General features: G+C 47.2%; 27 non-coding genes across 27 annotated transcripts; 11 read left to right on the forward strand and 16 right to left on the reverse strand.

Moving 5' to 3' along the window:
• Positions 1-292: 292 nt before the first annotated feature.
• On the reverse strand, positions 293-375 carry trnal-aag (transfer RNA leucine (anticodon AAG)). The gene has a single exon. It is a non-coding gene; the product is annotated as a tRNA-Leu (tRNA).
• Positions 376-1,190: 815 nt separating this feature from the next.
• On the reverse strand, positions 1,191-1,273 carry trnal-cag (transfer RNA leucine (anticodon CAG)). The gene has a single exon. It is a non-coding gene; the product is annotated as a tRNA-Leu (tRNA).
• Positions 1,274-2,986: 1,713 nt separating this feature from the next.
• Positions 2,987-3,069, reverse strand: trnal-cag (transfer RNA leucine (anticodon CAG)). Its single transcript has one exon. It is a non-coding gene; the product is annotated as a tRNA-Leu (tRNA).
• Positions 3,070-3,318: 249 nt separating this feature from the next.
• trnad-guc (transfer RNA aspartic acid (anticodon GUC)) lies at positions 3,319-3,390 on the forward strand. The gene has a single exon. It is a non-coding gene; the product is annotated as a tRNA-Asp (tRNA).
• Positions 3,391-3,883: 493 nt separating this feature from the next.
• Positions 3,884-3,966, reverse strand: trnal-cag (transfer RNA leucine (anticodon CAG)). The gene has a single exon. It is a non-coding gene; the product is annotated as a tRNA-Leu (tRNA).
• An 815-nt stretch (positions 3,967-4,781) lies between these two features.
• Positions 4,782-4,864, reverse strand: trnal-aag (transfer RNA leucine (anticodon AAG)). The gene has a single exon. It is a non-coding gene; the product is annotated as a tRNA-Leu (tRNA).
• Positions 4,865-5,114: 250 nt separating this feature from the next.
• On the forward strand, positions 5,115-5,186 carry trnad-guc (transfer RNA aspartic acid (anticodon GUC)). Its single transcript has one exon. It is a non-coding gene; the product is annotated as a tRNA-Asp (tRNA).
• A 493-nt stretch (positions 5,187-5,679) lies between these two features.
• trnal-cag (transfer RNA leucine (anticodon CAG)) lies at positions 5,680-5,762 on the reverse strand. Its single transcript has one exon. It is a non-coding gene; the product is annotated as a tRNA-Leu (tRNA).
• A 250-nt stretch (positions 5,763-6,012) lies between these two features.
• On the forward strand, positions 6,013-6,084 carry trnad-guc (transfer RNA aspartic acid (anticodon GUC)). The gene has a single exon. It is a non-coding gene; the product is annotated as a tRNA-Asp (tRNA).
• Positions 6,085-6,577: 493 nt separating this feature from the next.
• Positions 6,578-6,660, reverse strand: trnal-cag (transfer RNA leucine (anticodon CAG)). The gene has a single exon. It is a non-coding gene; the product is annotated as a tRNA-Leu (tRNA).
• A 250-nt stretch (positions 6,661-6,910) lies between these two features.
• trnad-guc (transfer RNA aspartic acid (anticodon GUC)) lies at positions 6,911-6,982 on the forward strand. The gene has a single exon. It is a non-coding gene; the product is annotated as a tRNA-Asp (tRNA).
• Positions 6,983-7,475: 493 nt separating this feature from the next.
• On the reverse strand, positions 7,476-7,558 carry trnal-aag (transfer RNA leucine (anticodon AAG)). The gene has a single exon. It is a non-coding gene; the product is annotated as a tRNA-Leu (tRNA).
• Positions 7,559-9,271: 1,713 nt separating this feature from the next.
• On the reverse strand, positions 9,272-9,354 carry trnal-aag (transfer RNA leucine (anticodon AAG)). Its single transcript has one exon. It is a non-coding gene; the product is annotated as a tRNA-Leu (tRNA).
• A 250-nt stretch (positions 9,355-9,604) lies between these two features.
• trnad-guc (transfer RNA aspartic acid (anticodon GUC)) lies at positions 9,605-9,676 on the forward strand. The gene has a single exon. It is a non-coding gene; the product is annotated as a tRNA-Asp (tRNA).
• Positions 9,677-10,502: 826 nt separating this feature from the next.
• On the forward strand, positions 10,503-10,574 carry trnad-guc (transfer RNA aspartic acid (anticodon GUC)). The gene has a single exon. It is a non-coding gene; the product is annotated as a tRNA-Asp (tRNA).
• Positions 10,575-11,066: 492 nt separating this feature from the next.
• Positions 11,067-11,149, reverse strand: trnal-aag (transfer RNA leucine (anticodon AAG)). Its single transcript has one exon. It is a non-coding gene; the product is annotated as a tRNA-Leu (tRNA).
• Positions 11,150-11,399: 250 nt separating this feature from the next.
• On the forward strand, positions 11,400-11,471 carry trnad-guc (transfer RNA aspartic acid (anticodon GUC)). The gene has a single exon. It is a non-coding gene; the product is annotated as a tRNA-Asp (tRNA).
• Positions 11,472-11,964: 493 nt separating this feature from the next.
• Positions 11,965-12,047, reverse strand: trnal-cag (transfer RNA leucine (anticodon CAG)). Its single transcript has one exon. It is a non-coding gene; the product is annotated as a tRNA-Leu (tRNA).
• Positions 12,048-12,862: 815 nt separating this feature from the next.
• Positions 12,863-12,945, reverse strand: trnal-aag (transfer RNA leucine (anticodon AAG)). The gene has a single exon. It is a non-coding gene; the product is annotated as a tRNA-Leu (tRNA).
• A 250-nt stretch (positions 12,946-13,195) lies between these two features.
• Positions 13,196-13,267, forward strand: trnad-guc (transfer RNA aspartic acid (anticodon GUC)). The gene has a single exon. It is a non-coding gene; the product is annotated as a tRNA-Asp (tRNA).
• Positions 13,268-13,760: 493 nt separating this feature from the next.
• On the reverse strand, positions 13,761-13,843 carry trnal-aag (transfer RNA leucine (anticodon AAG)). The gene has a single exon. It is a non-coding gene; the product is annotated as a tRNA-Leu (tRNA).
• A 250-nt stretch (positions 13,844-14,093) lies between these two features.
• trnad-guc (transfer RNA aspartic acid (anticodon GUC)) lies at positions 14,094-14,165 on the forward strand. The gene has a single exon. It is a non-coding gene; the product is annotated as a tRNA-Asp (tRNA).
• A 493-nt stretch (positions 14,166-14,658) lies between these two features.
• trnal-cag (transfer RNA leucine (anticodon CAG)) lies at positions 14,659-14,741 on the reverse strand. The gene has a single exon. It is a non-coding gene; the product is annotated as a tRNA-Leu (tRNA).
• A 250-nt stretch (positions 14,742-14,991) lies between these two features.
• Positions 14,992-15,063, forward strand: trnad-guc (transfer RNA aspartic acid (anticodon GUC)). Its single transcript has one exon. It is a non-coding gene; the product is annotated as a tRNA-Asp (tRNA).
• A 493-nt stretch (positions 15,064-15,556) lies between these two features.
• Positions 15,557-15,639, reverse strand: trnal-aag (transfer RNA leucine (anticodon AAG)). Its single transcript has one exon. It is a non-coding gene; the product is annotated as a tRNA-Leu (tRNA).
• Positions 15,640-16,787: 1,148 nt separating this feature from the next.
• Positions 16,788-16,859, forward strand: trnad-guc (transfer RNA aspartic acid (anticodon GUC)). The gene has a single exon. It is a non-coding gene; the product is annotated as a tRNA-Asp (tRNA).
• A 493-nt stretch (positions 16,860-17,352) lies between these two features.
• On the reverse strand, positions 17,353-17,435 carry trnal-cag (transfer RNA leucine (anticodon CAG)). The gene has a single exon. It is a non-coding gene; the product is annotated as a tRNA-Leu (tRNA).
• Between the last annotated feature and the right edge of the window lie 13 nt (positions 17,436-17,448).

The following is a 17,448-nucleotide window of genomic DNA, read 5'->3' on the forward strand; positions in this document are numbered from 1 at the left end:
TTCTGTCCTGCCCAAAGCACTGTAGAAGGTTGTGACAACACAGCTTGTTGAGCAGTGGTCAGAAGATTCTCATGCAACAAGTGTCTTGGCTGTTGTTTAACAGGGCTCCTGAGGCAAACAAAAAGTAGGCATAGCATTTGGAAGCAAGAACTCTTCGGAGGTAAAGCGGCCACAATAATCTTTAAACAAGATGATGCAGTGGCAGAATAGCAATACGACATGGTATTGCTAAGCAAGGAGTAAACTTGGGTTGCCTTGCCAGTGAAAATGTTTCTGTAGGAGAAGTCTGCAATGTCAGAAGTGGGATTTGAACCCACGCCTCCAGGGGAGACTGCGACCTTAACGCAGCGCCTTAGACCGCTCGGCCATCCTGACTACTAAAAGGAATATTTGACGACACTGTCGGCGGGCCCAGGCATCATTCCAGCGAATATGTGGGTCTGCGTTGTGTTCGTGTTGAAGGGGAATATTGACGAGGCATGCAGCTTCATGGAAGACTCTCCTTCTGAGTGATGGGACTGTGATAGCAATTTTCCTGCACCTTGAAAGGGGAAACCAAAATCTTATTTCACTCCTTGGCGATAGTTGTCTTTTCGTCTGACGACTGTGTCAGTCACACAGAAATTCCTCGTTAGTATAATGGACAGTATCTCCGCCTGTCACGCGGAATATCGGGGTTTGATTCCCCGAGGGGGAGAGCTTGGTCTTTTATCAGCTGCCTGCCACCAAGTGATGATTGCTTTGATACTCTCACCCATCTTCGGCCTAAATGTCAATAGCCCCCTACAAATAGCCTAACATGATGCCAGGTTTCTTCGGTCAAAAGCCCTTTCCCGTTTACTATGGTGTTAAGTGCAAACCAAGACCTTATAATCAACAATGTGCCTTTTGCTAATGATTCTGTCCTGCCCAAAGCACTGTAGAAGGTTGTGACAACACAGCTTGTTGAGTAGTGGTCAGAAGATTCTCATGCAACAAGTGTCTTGGCTGTTGTTTAACAGGGCTCCTGAGGCAAACAAATAGTAGGCATAGCATTTGGAAGCAAGAACTCTTTGGAGGTAAAGCGGCCACAATAATCTTTAAACAAGATGATGCAGTGGCAGAATAGCAATACGACATGGTATTGCTAAGCAAGGAGTAAACTTGGGTTGCCTTGCCAGTGAAAATGTTTCTCTAGGAGAAGTCTGCAATGTCAGAAGTGGGATTTGAACCCACGCCTCCAGGGGAGACTGCGACCTGAACGCAGCGCCTTAGACCGCTCGGCCATCCTGACTACGAAAAGGAATATTTGACGACACTGTCGGCGGGCCCAGGCATCATTCCAGCGAATATGTGGGTCTGCGTTGTGTTCGTGTTGAAGGGGAATATTGACGAGGCATGCAGCTTCATGGAAGACTCTCCTTCTGAGTAATGGGACTGTGATAGCAATTTTCCTGCACCTTGAAACGGGACACCAAAATCTTATTTCACTCCTTGGCGATAGTTGTCTTTTCGTCTGACGACTGTGTCAGTCACACAGAAATTCCTCGTTAGTATAATGGACAGTATCTCCGCCTGTCACGCGGAAGATGGGGGTTCGATTCCCCGAGGGGTAGAGCTTGGTCTTTTATCAGCTGCCTGCCACCAAGTGATGATTGCTTTGATACTCTCACCCATCTTCGGCCTAAATGTCAATAGCCCCCTTCAAATAGCCTAACATGATGCCAGGTTTCTTCGGTCAAAAGCCCTTTCCCGTTTACTATGGTGTTAAGTGCAAACCAAGACCTTATAATCAACAATGTGCCTTTTGCTAATGATTCTGTCCTGCCCAAAGCACTGTAGAAGGTTGTGACAACACAGCTTGTTGAGCAGTGATCAGAAGATTCTCATGCAACAAGTGTCTTGGCTGTTGTTTAACAGGGCTCCTGAGGCAAACAAATAGTAGGCATAGCATTTGGAAGCAAGAACTCTTCGGAGGTAAAGCGGCCACAATAATGTTTAAACAAGATGATGCAGTGGCAGAATAGCAATACGACATGGTATTGCTAAGCAAGGAGTAAACTTGGGTTGCCTTGCCAGTGAAAATGTTTCTCTAGGAGAAGTCTGCAATGTCAGAAGTGGGATTTGAACCCACGCCTCCAGGGGAGACTGCGACCTGAACGCAGCTCCTTAGACCGCTCGGCCATCCTGACGACTAAAAGGAATATTTGACGACACTGTCGGCGGGCCCAGGCATCATTCCAGCGAATATGTGGGTCTGCGTTGTGTTCGTGTTGAAGGGGAATATTGACGAGGCATGCAGCTTCATGGAAGACTCTCCTTCTGAGTGATGGGACTGTGATAGCAATTTTCCTGCACCTTGAAAGGGGAAACCAAAATCTTATTTCACTCCTTGGCGATAGTTGTCTTTTCGTCTGACGACTGTGTCAGTCACACAGAAATTCCTCGTTAGTATAATGGACAGTATCTCCGCCTGTCACGCGGAATATCGGGGTTTGATTCCCCGAGGGGGAGAGCTTGGTCTTTTATCAGCTGCCTGCCACCAAGTGATGATTGCTTTGATACTCTCACCCATCTTCGGCCTAAATGTCAATAGCCCCCTTCAAATAGCCTAACATGATGCCAGGTTTCTTCGGTCAAAAGCCCTTTCCCGTTTACTATGGTGTTAAGTGCAAACCAAGACCTTATAATCAACAATGTGCCTTTTGCTAATGATTCTGTCCTGCCCAAAGCACTGTAGAAGGTTGTGACAACACAGCTTGTTGAGCAGTGATCAGAAGATTCTCATGCAACAAGTGTCTTGGCTGTTGTTTAACAGGGCTCCTGAGGCAAACAAATAGTAGGCATAGCATTTGGAAGCAAGAACTCTTCGGAGGTAAAGCGGCCACAATAATGTTTAAACAAGATGATGCAGTGGCAGAATAGCAATACGACATGGTATTGCTAAGCAAGGAGTAAACTTGGGTTGCCTTGCCAGTGAAAATGTTTCTCTAGGAGAAGTCTGCAATGTCAGAAGTGGGATTTGAACCCACGCCTCCAGGGGAGACTGCGATCTGAACGCAGCGCCTTAGACCGCTCGGCCATCCTGACTACGAAAAGGAATATTGGATGACACTGTCGGCGGTCCCAGGCATCATTCCAGCGACTATGTGGGTCTGCGTTGTGTTCGTGTTGAAGGGGAATATTGACGAGGCATGCAGCTTCATGGAAGACTCTCCTTCTGAGTAATGGGACTGTGATAGCAATGTCCTGCACCTTGAAACGGGACACCAAAATCTTATTTCACTCCTTGGCGATAGTTGTCTTTTCGTCTGACGACTGTGTCAGGCACACAGAAATTCCTCGTTAGTATAATGGACAGTATCTCCGCCTGTCACGCGGAAGATCGGGGTTCGATTCCCCGACGGGGAGAGCTTGGTCTTTTATCAGCTGCCTGCCACCAAGTGATGATTGCTTTGATACTCTCACCCATCTTCGGCCTAAATGTCAATAGCCCCCTTCAAATAGCCTAACATGATGCCAGGTTTCTTCGGTCAAAAGCCCTTTCCCGTTTACTATGGTGTTAAGTGCAAACCAAGACCTTATAATCAACAATGTGCCTTTTGCTAATGATTCTGTCCTGCCCAAAGCACTGTAGAAGGTTGTGACAACACAGCTTGTTGAGCAGTGATCAGAAGATTCTCATGCAACAAGTGTCTTGGCTGTTGTTTAACAGGGCTCCTGAGGCAAACAAATAGTTGGCATAGCATTTGGAAGCAAGAACTCTTCGGAGGTAAAGCGGCCACAATAATGTTTAAACAAGATGATGCAGTGGCAGAATCGCAATACGACATGGTATTGCTAAGCAAGGAGTAAACTTGGGTTGCCTTGCCAGTGAAAATGTTTCTCTAGGAGAAGTCTGCAATGTCAGAAGTGGGATTTGAACCCACGCCTCCAAGGGAGACTGCGACCTGAACGCAGCGCCTTAGACCGCTCGGCCATCCTGACTACGAAAAGGAATATTGGATGACACTGTCGGCGGTCCCAGGCATCATTCCAGCGAATATGTGGGTCTGCGTTGTGTTCGTGTTGAAGGGGAATATTGACGAGGCATGCAGCTTCATGGAAGACTCTCCTTCTGAGTAATGGGACTGTGATAGCAATTTTCCTGCACCTTGAAACGGGACACCAAAATCTTATTTCACTCCTTGGCGATAGTTGTCTTTTCGTCTGACGACTGTGTCAGGCACACAGAAATTCCTCGTTAGTATAATGGACAGTATCTCCGCCTGTCACGTGGAAGATCGGGGTTCGATTCCCCGACGGGGAGAGCTTGGTCTTTTATCAGCTGCCTGCCACCAAGTGATGATTGCTTTGATACTCTCACCCATCTTCGGCCTAAATGTCAATAGCCCCCTTCAAATAGCCTAACATGATGCCAGGTTTCTTCGGTCAAAAGCCCTTTCCCGTTTACTATGGTGTTAAGTGCAAACCAAGACCTTATAATCAACAATGTGCCTTTTGCTAATGATTCTGTCCTGCCCAAAGCACTGTAGAAGGTTGTGACAACACAGCTTGTTGAGCAGTGGTCAGAAGATTCTCATGCAACAAGTGTCTTGGCTGTTGTTTAACAGGGCTCCTGAGGCAAACAAATAGTAGGCATAGCATTTGGAAGCAAGAACTCTTCGGAGGTAAAGCGGCCACAATAATCTTTAAACAAGATGATGCAGTGGCAGAATAGCAATACGACATGGTATTGCTAAGCAAGGAGTAAACTTGGGTTGCCTTGCCAGTGAAAATGGTTCTCTAGGAGAAGTCTGCAATGTCAGAAGTGGGATTTGAACCCACGCCTCCAGGGGAGACTGCGACCTTAACGCAGCGCCTTAGACCGCTCGGCCATCCTGACTACTAAAAGGAATATTGGACGACACTGTCGGCGGGCCCAGGCATCATTCCAGCGAATATGTGGGTCTGCGTTGTGTTCGTGTTGAAGGGGAATATTGACGAGGCATGCAGCTTCATGGAAGACTCTCCTTCTGAGTGATGGGACTGTGATAGCAATTTTCCTGCACCTTGAAAGGGGACACCAAAATCTTATCTCACTCCTTGGCGATAGTTGTCTTTTCATCTGACGACTGTATCAGTCACACAGAAATTCCTCGTTAGTATAATGGACAGTATCTCCGCCTGTCACGCGGAAGATCGGGGTTCGATTCCCCGACGGGGAGAGCTTGGTCTTTTATCAGCTGCCTGCCACCAAGTGATGATTGCTTTGATACTCTTACCCATCTTCGGCCTAAATGTCATTAGCCCTCTTCAAATAGCCTAACATGATGCCAGGTTTCTTCGGTCAAAAGCCCTTTCCCGTTTACTATGGTGTTAAGTGCAAACCAAGACCTTATAATCAACAATGTGCCTTTTGCTAATGATTCTGTCCTGCCCAAAGCACTGTAGAAGGTTGTGACAACACAGCTTGTTGAGCAGTGATCAGAAGATTCTCATGCAACAAGTGTCTTGGCTGTTGTTTAACAGGGCTCCTGAGGCAAACAAATAGTAGGCATAGCATTTGGAAGCAAGAACTCTTCGGAGGTAAAGCGGCCACAATAATGTTTAAACAAGATGATGCAGTGGCAGAATAGCAATACGACATGGTATTGCTAAGCAAGGAGTAAACTTGGGTTGCCTTGCCAGTGAAAATGTTTCTCTAGGAGAAGTCTGCAATGTCAGAAGTGGGATTTGAACCCACGCCTCCAGGGGAGACTGCGACCTGAACGCAGCGCCTTAGACCGCTCGGCCATCCTGACTACGAAAAGGAATATTGGATGACACTGTCGGCGGGCCCAGGCATCATTCCAGCGAATATGTGGGTCTGCGTTGTGTTCGTGTTGAAGGGGAATATTGACGAGGCATGCAGCTTCATGGAAGACTCTCCTTCTGAGTAATGGGACTGTGATAGCAATTTTCCTGCACCTTGAAACGGGACACCAAAATCTTATTTCACTCCTTGGCGATAGTTGTCTTTTCGTCTGACGACTGTGTCAGGCACACAGAAATTCCTCGTTAGTATAATGGACAGTATCTCCGCCTGTCACGCGGAAGATCGGGGTTCGATTCCCCGACGGGGAGAGCTTGGTCTTTTATCAGCTGCCTGCCACCAAGTGATGATTGCTTTGATACTCTCACCCATCTTCGGCCTAAATGTCAATAGCCCCCTTCAAATAGCCTAACATGATGCCAGGTTTCTTCGGTCAAAAGCCCTTTCCCGTTTACTATGGTGTTAAGTGCAAACCAAGACCTTATAATCAACAATGTGCCTTTTGCTAATGATTCTGTCCTGCCCAAAGCACTGTAGAAGGTTGTGACAACACAGCTTGTTGAGCCGTGGTCAGAAGATTCTCATGCAACAAGTGTCTTGGCTGTTGTTTAACAGGGCTCCTGAGGCAAAGAAATAGTAGGCATAGCATTTGGAAGCAAGAACTCTTCGGAGGTAAAGCGGCCACAATAATGTTTAAACAAGATGATGCAGTGGCAGAATAGCAATACGACATGGTATTGCTAAGCAAGGAGTAAACTTGGGTTGCCTTGCCAGTGAAAATGTTTCTCTAGGAGAAGTCTGCAATGTCAGAAGTGGGATTTGAACCCACGCCTCCAGGGGAGACTGCGACCTGAACGCAGCGCCTTAGACCGCTCGGCCATCCTGACTACGAAAAGGAATATTGGATGACACTGTCGGCGGGCCCAGGCATCATTCCAGCGAATATGTGGGTCTGCGTTGTGTTCGTGTTGAAGGGGAATATTGACGAGGCATGCAGCTTCATGGAAGACTCTCCTTCTGAGTAATGGGACTGTGATAGCAATTTTCCTGCACCTTGAAACGGGACACCAAAATCTTATTTCACTCCTTGGCGATAGTTGTCTTTTCGTCTGACGACTGTGTCAGGCACACAGAAATTCCTCGTTAGTATAATGGACAGTATCTCCGCCTGTCACGCGGAAGATCGGGGTTCGATTCCCCGACGGGGAGAGCTTGGTCTTTTATCAGCTGCCTGCCACCAAGTGATGATTGCTTTGATACTCTCACCCATCTTCGGCCTAAATGTCAATAGCCCCCTTCAAATAGCCTAACATGATGCCAGGTTTCTTCGGTCAAAAGCCCTTTCCCGTTTACTATGGTGTTAAGTGCAAACCAAGACCTTATAATCAACAATGTGCCTTTTGCTAATGATTCTGTCCTGCCCAAAGCACTGTAGAAGGTTGTGACAACACAGCTTGTTGAGCCGTGGTCAGAAGATTCTCATGCAACAAGTGTCTTGGCTGTTGTTTAACAGGGCTCCTGAGGCAAAGAAATAGTAGGCATAGCATTTGGAAGCAAGAACTCTTCGGAGGTAAAGCGGCCACAATAATCTTTAAACAAGATGATGCAGTGGCAGAATAGCAATACGACATGGTATTGCTAAGCAAGGAGTAAACTTGGGTTGCCTTGCCAGTGAAAATGGTTCTCTAGGAGAAGTCTGCAATGTCAGAAGTGGGATTTGAACCCACGCCTCCAGGGGAGACTGCGACCTTAACGCAGCGCCTTAGACCGCTCGGCCATCCTGACTACTAAAAGGAATATTTGACGACACTGTTGGCGGGCCCAGGCATCATTCCAGCGAATATGTGGGTCTGCGTTATGTTCGTGTTGAAGGGGAATATTGACGAGGCATGCAGCTTCATGGAAGACTCTCCTTCTGAGTGATGGGACTGTGATAGCAATTTTCCTGCACCTTGAAAGGGGACACCAAAATCTTATTTCACTCCTTGGCGATAGTTGTCTTTTCGTCTGACGACTGTGTCAGTCACAGAGAAATTCCTCGTTAGTATAATGGACAGTATCTCCGCCTGTCACGCGGAAGATCGGGGTTCGATTCCCCGAGGGGGAGAGCTTGGTCTTTTATCAGCTGCCTGCCACCAAGTGATGATTGCTTTGATACTCTCACCCATCTTCGGCCTAAATGTCAATAGCCCCCTTCAAATAGCCTAACATGATGCCAGGTTTCTTCGGTCAAAAGCCCTTTCCCGTTTACTATGGTGTTAAGTGCAAACCAAGACCTTATAATCAACAATGTGCCTTTTGCTAATGATTCTGTCCTGCCCAAAGCACTGTAGAAGGTTGTGACAACACAGCTTGTTGAGCAGTGGTCAGAAGATTCTCATGCAACAAGTGTCTTGGCTGTTGTTTAACAGGGCTCCTGAGGCAAAGAAATAGTAGGCATAGCATTTGGAAGCAAGAACTCTTCGGAGGTAAAGCGGCCACAATAATCTTTAAACAAGATGATGCAGTGGCAGAATAGCAATACGACATGGTATTGCTAAGCAAGGAGTAAACTTGGGTTGCCTTGCCAGTGAAAATGTTTCTCTAGGAGAAGTCTGCAATGTCAGAAGTGGGATTTGAACCCACGCCTCCAGGGGAGACTGCGACCTGAACGCAGCTCCTTAGACCGCTCGGCCATCCTGACTACTAAAAGGAATATTGGATGACACTGTCGGCGGGCCCAGGCATCATTCCAGCGAATATGTGGGTCTGCGTTGTGTTCGTGTTGAAGGGGAATATTGACGAGGCATGCAGCTTCATGGAAGACTCTCCTTCTGAGTAATGGGACTGTGATAGCAATTTTCCTGCACCTTGAAACGGGACACCAAAATCTTATTTCACTCCTTGGCGATAGTTGTCTTTTCGTCTGACGACTGTGTCAGGCACACAGAAATTCCTCGTTAGTATAATGGACAGTATCTCCGCCTGTCACGCGGAAGATGGGGGTTCGATTCCCCGACGGGGAGAGCTTGGTCTTTTATCAGCTGCCTGCCACCAAGTGATGATTGCTTTGATACTCTCACCCATCTTCGGCCTAAATGTCAATAGCCCCCTTCAAATAGCCTAACATGATGCCAGGTTTCTTCGGTCAAAAGCCCTTTCCCGTTTACTATGGTGTTAAGTGCAAACCAAGACCTTATAATCAACAATGTGCCTTTTGCTAATGATTCTGTCCTGCCCAAAGCACTGTAGAAGGTTGTGACAACACAGCTTGTTGAGCCGTGGTCAGAAGATTCTCATGCAACAAGTGTCTTGGCTGTTGTTTAACAGGGCTCCTGAGGCAAAGAAATAGTAGGCATAGCATTTGGAAGCAAGAACTCTTCGGAGGTAAAGCGGCCACAATAATCTTTAAACAAGATGATGCAGTGGCAGAATAGCAATACGACATGGTATTGCTAAGCAAGGAGTAAACTTGGGTTGCCTTGCCAGTGAAAATGGTTCTCTAGGAGAAGTCTGCAATGTCAGAAGTGGGATTTGAACCCACGCCTCCAGGGGAGACTGCGACCTTAACGCAGCGCCTTAGACCGCTCGGCCATCCTGACTACTAAAAGGAATATTTGACGACACTGTTGGCGGGCCCAGGCATCATTCCAGCGAATATGTGGGTCTGCGTTATGTTCGTGTTGAAGGGGAATATTGACGAGGCATGCAGCTTCATGGAAGACTCTCCTTCTGAGTGATGGGACTGTGATAGCAATTTTCCTGCACCTTGAAAGGGGACACCAAAATCTTATTTCACTCCTTGGCGATAGTTGTCTTTTCGTCTGACGACTGTGTCAGGCACACAGAAATTCCTCGTTAGTATAATGGACAGTATCTCCGCCTGTCACGCGGAAGATCGGGGTTCGATTCCCCGACGGGGAGAGCTTGGTCTTTTATCAGCTGCCTGCCACCAAGTGATGATTGCTTTGATACTCTCACCCATCTTCGGCCTAAATGTCAATAGCCCCCTTCAAATAGCCTAACATGATGCCAGGTTTCTTCGGTCAAAAGCCCTTTCCCGTTTACTATGGTGTTAAGTGCAAACCAAGACCTTATAATCAACAATGTGCCTTTTGCTAATGATTCTGTCCTGCCCAAAGCACTGTAGAAGGTTGTGACAACACAGCTTGTTGAGCAGTGGTCAGAAGATTCTCATGCAACAAGTGTCTTGGCTGTTGTTTAACAGGGCTCCTGAGGCAAAGAAATAGTAGGCATAGCATTTGGAAGCAAGAACTCTTCGGAGGTAAAGCGGCCACAATAATCTTTAAACAAGATGATGCAGTGGCAGAATAGCAATACGACATGGTATTGCTAAGCAAGGAGTAAACTTGGGTTGCCTTGCCAGTGAAAATGTTTCTCTAGGAGAAGTCTGCAATGTCAGAAGTGGGATTTGAACCCACGCCTCCAGGGGAGACTGCGACCTGAACGCAGCTCCTTAGACCGCTCGGCCATCCTGACTACTAAAAGGAATATTGGATGACACTGTCGGCGGGCCCAGGCATCATTCCAGCGAATATGTGGGTCTGCGTTGTGTTCGTGTTGAAGGGGAATATTGACGAGGCATGCAGCTTCATGGAAGACTCTCCTTCTGAGTAATGGGACTGTGATAGCAATTTTCCTGCACCTTGAAACGGGACACCAAAATCTTATTTCACTCCTTGGCGATAGTTGTCTTTTCGTCTGACGACTGTGTCAGCCACACAGAAATTCCTCGTTAGTATAATGGACAGTATCTCCGCCTGTCACGCGGAAGATCGGGGTTCGATTCCCCGACGGGGAGAGCTTGGTCTTTTATCAGCTGCCTGCCACCAAGTGATGATTGTTTTGATACTCTCACCCATCTTCGGCCTAAATGTCAATAGCCCCCTTCAAATAGCCTAACATGAGGCCAGGTTGCTTTGGTCAAAAGCCCTTTCCCCTTTACTATGGTGTTAAGTGCAAACCAAGACCTTATAATCAACAATGTGCTTTTGCTAATGATTCTGTCCTGCCCAAAGCACTGTAAAAGGTTGTGACAACACAGCTTGTTGAGCAGTGGTCAGAAGATTCTCATGCAACAAGTGTCTTGGCTGTTGTTTAACAGGGCTCCTGAGGCAAACAAAAAGTAGGCATAGCATTTGGAAGCAAGAACTCTTCGGAGGTAAAGCGGCCACAATAATCTTTAAACAAGATGATGCATTGGCAGAATAGCAATACGACATGGTATTGCTAAGCAAGGAGTAAACTTGGGTTGCCTTGCCAGTGAAAATGGTTCTGTAGGAGAAGTCTGCAATGTCAGAAGTGGGATTTGAACCCACGCCTCCAGGGGAGACTGCGACCTTAACGCAGCGCCTTAGACCGCTCGGCCATCCTGACTACTAAAAGGAATATTTGACGACACTGTCGGCGGGCCCAGGCATCATTCCAGCGAATATGTGGGTCTGCGTTGTGTTCGTGTTGAAGGGGAATATTGACGAGGCATGCAGCTTCATGGAAGACTCTCCTTCTGAGTAATGGGACTGTGATAGCAATTTTCCTGCACCTTGAAACGGGACACCAAAATCTTATTTCACTCCTTGGCGATAGTTGTCTTTTCGTCTGACGACTGTGTCAGTCACAGAGAAATTCCTCGTTAGTATAATGGACAGTATCTCCGCCTGTCACGCGGAAGATCGGGGTTCGATTCCCCGACGGGGAGAGCTTGGTCTTTTATCAGCTGCCTGCCACCAAGTGATGATTGCTTTGATACTCTCACCCATCTTCGGCCTAAATGTCAATAGCCCCCTTCAAATAGCCTAACATGATGCCAGGTTTCTTCGGTCAAAAGCCCTTTCCCGTTTACTATGGTGTTAAGTGCAAACCAAGACCTTATAATCAACAATGTGCCTTTTGCTAATGATTCTGTCCTGCCCAAAGCACTGTAGAAGGTTGTGACAACACAGCTTGTTGAGCCGTGGTCAGAAGATTCTCATGCAACAAGTGTCTTGGCTGTTGTTTAACAGGGCTCCTGAGGCAAAGAAATAGTAGGCATAGCATTTGGAAGCAAGAACTCTTCGGAGGTAAAGCGGCCACAATAATGTTTAAACAAGATGATGCAGTGGCAGAATAGCAATACGACATGGTATTGCTAAGCAAGGAGTAAACTTGGGTTGCCTTGCCAGTGAAAATGTTTCTCTAGGAGAAGTCTGCAATGTCAGAAGTGGGATTTGAACCCACGCCTCCAGGGGAGACTGCGACCTGAACGCAGCGCCTTAGACCGCTCGGCCATCCTGACTACGAAAAGGAATATTGGATGACACTGTCGGCGGGCCCAGGCATCATTCCAGCGAATATGTGGGTCTGCGTTGTGTTCGTGTTGAAGGGGAATATTGACGAGGCATGCAGCTTCATGGAAGACTCTCCTTCTGAGTAATGGGACTGTGATAGCAATTTTCCTGCACCTTGAAACGGGACACCAAAATCTTATTTCACTCCTTGGCGATAGTTGTCTTTTCGTCTGACGACTGTGTCAGGCACACAGAAATTCCTCGTTAGTATAATGGACAGTATCTCCGCCTGTCACGCGGAAGATGGGGGTTCGATTCCCCGACGGGGAGAGCTTGGTCTTTTATCAGCTGCCTGCCACCAAGTGATGATTGCTTTGATACTCTCACCCATCTTCGGCCTAAATGTCAATAGCCCCCTTCAAATAGCCTAACATGATGCCAGGTTTCTTCGGTCAAAAGCCCTTTCCCGTTTACTATGGTGTTAAGTGCAAACCAAGACCTTATAATCAACAATGTGCCTTTTGCTAATGATTCTGTCCTGCCCAAAGCACTGTAGAAGGTTGTGACAACACAGCTTGTTGAGCCGTGGTCAGAAGATTCTCATGCAACAAGTGTCTTGGCTGTTGTTTAACAGGGCTCCTGAGGCAAAGAAATAGTAGGCATAGCATTTGGAAGCAAGAACTCTTCGGAGGTAAAGCGGCCACAATAATCTTTAAACAAGATGATGCAGTGGCAGAATAGCAATACGACATGGTATTGCTAAGCAAGGAGTAAACTTGGGTTGCCTTGCCAGTGAAAATGGTTCTCTAGGAGAAGTCTGCAATGTCAGAAGTGGGATTTGAACCCACGCCTCCAGGGGAGACTGCGACCTTAACGCAGCGCCTTAGACCGCTCGGCCATCCTGACTACTAAAAGGAATATTTGACGACACTGTTGGCGGGCCCAGGCATCATTCCAGCGAATATGTGGGTCTGCGTTATGTTCGTGTTGAAGGGGAATATTGACGAGGCATGCAGCTTCATGGAAGACTCTCCTTCTGAGTGATGGGACTGTGATAGCAATTTTCCTGCACCTTGAAAGGGGACACCAAAATCTTATTTCACTCCTTGGCGATAGTTGTCTTTTCGTCTGACGACTGTGTCAGGCACACAGAAATTCCTCGTTAGTATAATGGACAGTATCTCCGCCTGTCACGCGGAAGATCGGGGTTCGATTCCCCGACGGGGAGAGCTTGGTCTTTTATCAGCTGCCTGCCACCAAGTGATGATTGCTTTGATACTCTCACCCATCTTCGGCCTAAATGTCAATAGCCCCCTTCAAATAGCCTAACATGATGCCAGGTTTCTTCGGTCAAAAGCCCTTTCCCGTTTACTATGGTGTTAAGTGCAAACCAAGACCTTATAATCAACAATGTGCCTTTTGCTAATGATTCTGTCCTGCCCAAAGCACTGTAGAAGGTTGTGACAACACAGCTTGTTGAGCAGTGGTCAGAAGATTCTCATGCAACAAGTGTCTTGGCTGTTGTTTAACAGGGCTCCTGAGGCAAAGAAATAGTAGGCATAGCATTTGGAAGCAAGAACTCTTCGGAGGTAAAGCGGCCACAATAATCTTTAAACAAGATGATGCAGTGGCAGAATAGCAATACGACATGGTATTGCTAAGCAAGGAGTAAACTTGGGTTGCCTTGCCAGTGAAAATGTTTCTCTAGGAGAAGTCTGCAATGTCAGAAGTGGGATTTGAACCCACGCCTCCAGGGGAGACTGCGACCTTAACGCAGCGCCTTAGACCGCTCGGCCATCCTGACTACTAAAAGGAATATTTGACGACACTGTTGGCGGGCCCAGGCATCATTCCAGCGAATATGTGGGTCTGCGTTATGTTCGTGTTGAAGGGGAATATTGACGAGGCATGCAGCTTCATGGAAGACTCTCCTTCTGAGTGATGGGACTGTGATAGCAATTTTCCTGCACCTTGAAAGGGGACACCAAAATCTTATTTCACTCCTTGGCGATAGTTGTCTTTTCGTCTGACGACTGTGTCAGGCACACAGAAATTCCTCGTTAGTATAATGGACAGTATCTCCGCCTGTCACGCGGAAGATCGGGGTTCGATTCCCCGACGGGGAGAGCTTGGTCTTTTATCAGCTGCCTGCCACCAAGTGATGATTGCTTTGATACTCTCACCCATCTTCGGCCTAAATGTCAATAGCCCCCTTCAAATAGCCTAACATGATGCCAGGTTTCTTCGGTCAAAAGCCCTTTCCCGTTTACTATGGTGTTAAGTGCAAACCAAGACCTTATAATCAACAATGTGCCTTTTGCTAATGATTCTGTCCTGCCCAAAGCACTGTAGAAGGTTGTGACAACACAGCTTGTTGAGCCGTGGTCAGAAGATTCTCATGCAACAAGTGTCTTGGCTGTTGTTTAACAGGGCTCCTGAGGCAAAGAAATAGTAGGCATAGCATTTGGAAGCAAGAACTCTTCGGAGGTAAAGCGGCCACAATAATGTTTAAACAAGATGATGCAGTGGCAGAATAGCAATACGACATGGTATTGCTAAGCAAGGAGTAAACTTGGGTTGCCTTGCCAGTGAAAATGTTTCTCTAGGAGAAGTCTGCAATGTCAGAAGTGGGATTTGAACCCACGCCTCCAGGGGAGACTGCGACCTGAACGCAGCGCCTTAGACCGCTCGGCCATCCTGACTACGAAAAGGAATATTGGATGACACTGTCGGCGGGCCCAGGCATCATTCCAGCGAATATGTGGGTCTGCGTTGTGTTCGTGTTGAAGGGGAATATTGACGAGGCATGCAGCTTCATGGAAGACTCTCCTTCTGAGTAATGGGACTGTGATAGCAATTTTCCTGCACCTTGAAACGGGACACCAAAATCTTATTTCACTCCTTGGCGATAGTTGTCTTTTCGTCTGACGACTGTGTCAGGCACACAGAAATTCCTCGTTAGTATAATGGACAGTATCTCCGCCTGTCACGCGGAAGATCGGGGTTCGATTCCCCGACGGGGAGAGCTTGGTCTTTTATCAGCTGCCTGCTACCAAGTGATGATTGCTTTGATACTCTCACCCATCTTCGGCCTAAATGTCAATAGCCCCCTTCAAATAGCCTAACATGATGCCAGGTTTCTTCGGTCAAAAGCCCTTTCCCGTTTACTATGGTGTTAAGTGCAAACCAAGACCTTATAATCAACAATGTGCCTTTTGCTAATGATTCTGTCCTGCCCAAAGCACTGTAGAAGGTTGTGACAACACAGCTTGTTGAGCCGTGGTCAGAAGATTCTCATGCAACAAGTGTCTTGGCTGTTGTTTAACAGGGCTCCTGAGGCAAAGAAATAGTAGGCATAGCATTTGGAAGCAAGAACTCTTCGGAGGTAAAGCGGCCACAATAATCTTTAAACAAGATGATGCAGTGGCAGAATAGCAATACGACATGGTATTGCTAAGCAAGGAGTAAACTTGGGTTGCCTTGCCAGTGAAAATGGTTCTCTAGGAGAAGTCTGCAATGTCAGAAGTGGGATTTGAACCCACGCCTCCAGGGGAGACTGCGACCTTAACGCAGCGCCTTAGACCGCTCGGCCATCCTGACTACTAAAAGGAATATTTGACGACACTGTTGGCGGGCCCAGGCATCATTCCAGCGAATATGTGGGTCTGCGTTATGTTCGTGTTGAAGGGGAATATTGACGAGGCATGCAGCTTCATGGAAGACTCTCCTTCTGAGTGATGGGACTGTGATAGCAATTTTCCTGCACCTTGAAAGGGGACACCAAAATCTTATTTCACTCCTTGGCGATAGTTGTCTTTTCGTCTGACGACTGTGTCAGGCACACAGAAATTCCTCGTTAGTATAATGGACAGTATCTCCGCCTGTCACGCGGAAGATCGGGGTTCGATTCCCCGAGGGGGAGAGCTTGGTCTTTTATCAGCTGCCTGCCACCAAGTGATGATTGCTTTGATACTCTCACCCATCTTCGGCCTAAATGTCAATAGCCCCCTTCAAATAGCCTAACATGATGCCAGGTTTCTTCGGTCAAAAGCCCTTTCCCGTTTACTATGGTGTTAAGTGCAAACCAAGACCTTATAATCAACAATGTGCCTTTTGCTAATGATTCTGTCCTGCCCAAAGCACTGTAGAAGGTTGTGACAACACAGCTTGTTGAGCAGTGGTCAGAAGATTCTCATGCAACAAGTGTCTTGGCTGTTGTTTAACAGGGCTCCTGAGGCAAACAAATAGTAGGCATAGCATTTGGAAGCAAGAACTCTTCGGAGGTAAAGCGGCCACAATAATCTTTAAACAAGATGATGCAGTGGCAGAATAGCAATACGACATGGTATTGCTAAGCAAGGAGTAAACTTGGGTTGCCTTGCCAGTGAAAATGTTTCTCTAGGAGAAGTCTGCAATGTCAGAAGTGGGATTTGAACCCACGCCTCCAGGGGAGACTGCGACCTGAACGCAGCTCCTTAGACCGCTCGGCCATCCTGACTACTAAAAGGAATATTGGATGACACTGTCGGCGGGCCCAGGCATCATTCCAGCGAATATGTGGGTCTGCGTTGTGTTCGTGTTGAAGGGGAATATTGACGAGGCATGCAGCTTCATGGAAGACTCTCCTTCTGAGTAATGGGACTGTGATAGCAATTTTCCTGCACCTTGAAACGGGACACCAAAATCTTATTTCACTCCTTGGCGATAGTTGTCTTTTCGTCTGACGACTGTGTCAGGCACACAGAAATTCCTCGTTAGTATAATGGACAGTATCTCCGCCTGTCACGCGGAAGATCGGGGTTCGATTCCCCGACGGGGAGAGCTTGGTCTTTTATCAGCTGCCTGCCACCAAGTGATGATTGCTTTGATACTCTCACCCATCTTCGGCCTAAATGTCAATAGCCCCCTTCAAATAGCCTAACATGATGCCAGGTTTCTTCGGTCAAAAGCCCTTTCCCGTTTACTATGGTGTTAAGTGCAAACCAAGACCTTATAATCAACAATGTGCCTTTTGCTAATGATTCTGTCCTGCCCAAAGCACTGTAGAAGGTTGTGACAACACAGCTTGTTGAGCAGTGGTCAGAAGATTCTCATGCAACAAGTGTCTTGGCTGTTGTTTAACAGGGCTCCTGAGGCAAAGAAATAGTAGGCATAGCATTTGGAAGCAAGAACTCTTCGGAGGTAAAGCGGCCACAATAATGTTTAAACAAGATGATGCAGTGGCAGAATAGCAATACGACATGGTATTGCTAAGCAAGGAGTAAACTTGGGTTGCCTTGCCAGTGAAAATGTTTCTCTAGGAGAAGTCTGCAATGTCAGAAGTGGGATTTGAACCCACGCCTCCAGGGGAGACTGCGACCTGAACGCAGCGCCTTAGACCGCTCGGCCATCCTGACTACGAAAAGGAAT

The sequence above is a fragment of the Odontesthes bonariensis genome, chromosome 5 (assembly GCF_027942865.1).
Source record: "Odontesthes bonariensis isolate fOdoBon6 chromosome 5, fOdoBon6.hap1, whole genome shotgun sequence".
Lineage (NCBI taxonomy): Eukaryota > Metazoa > Chordata > Actinopteri > Atheriniformes > Atherinopsidae > Odontesthes > Odontesthes bonariensis.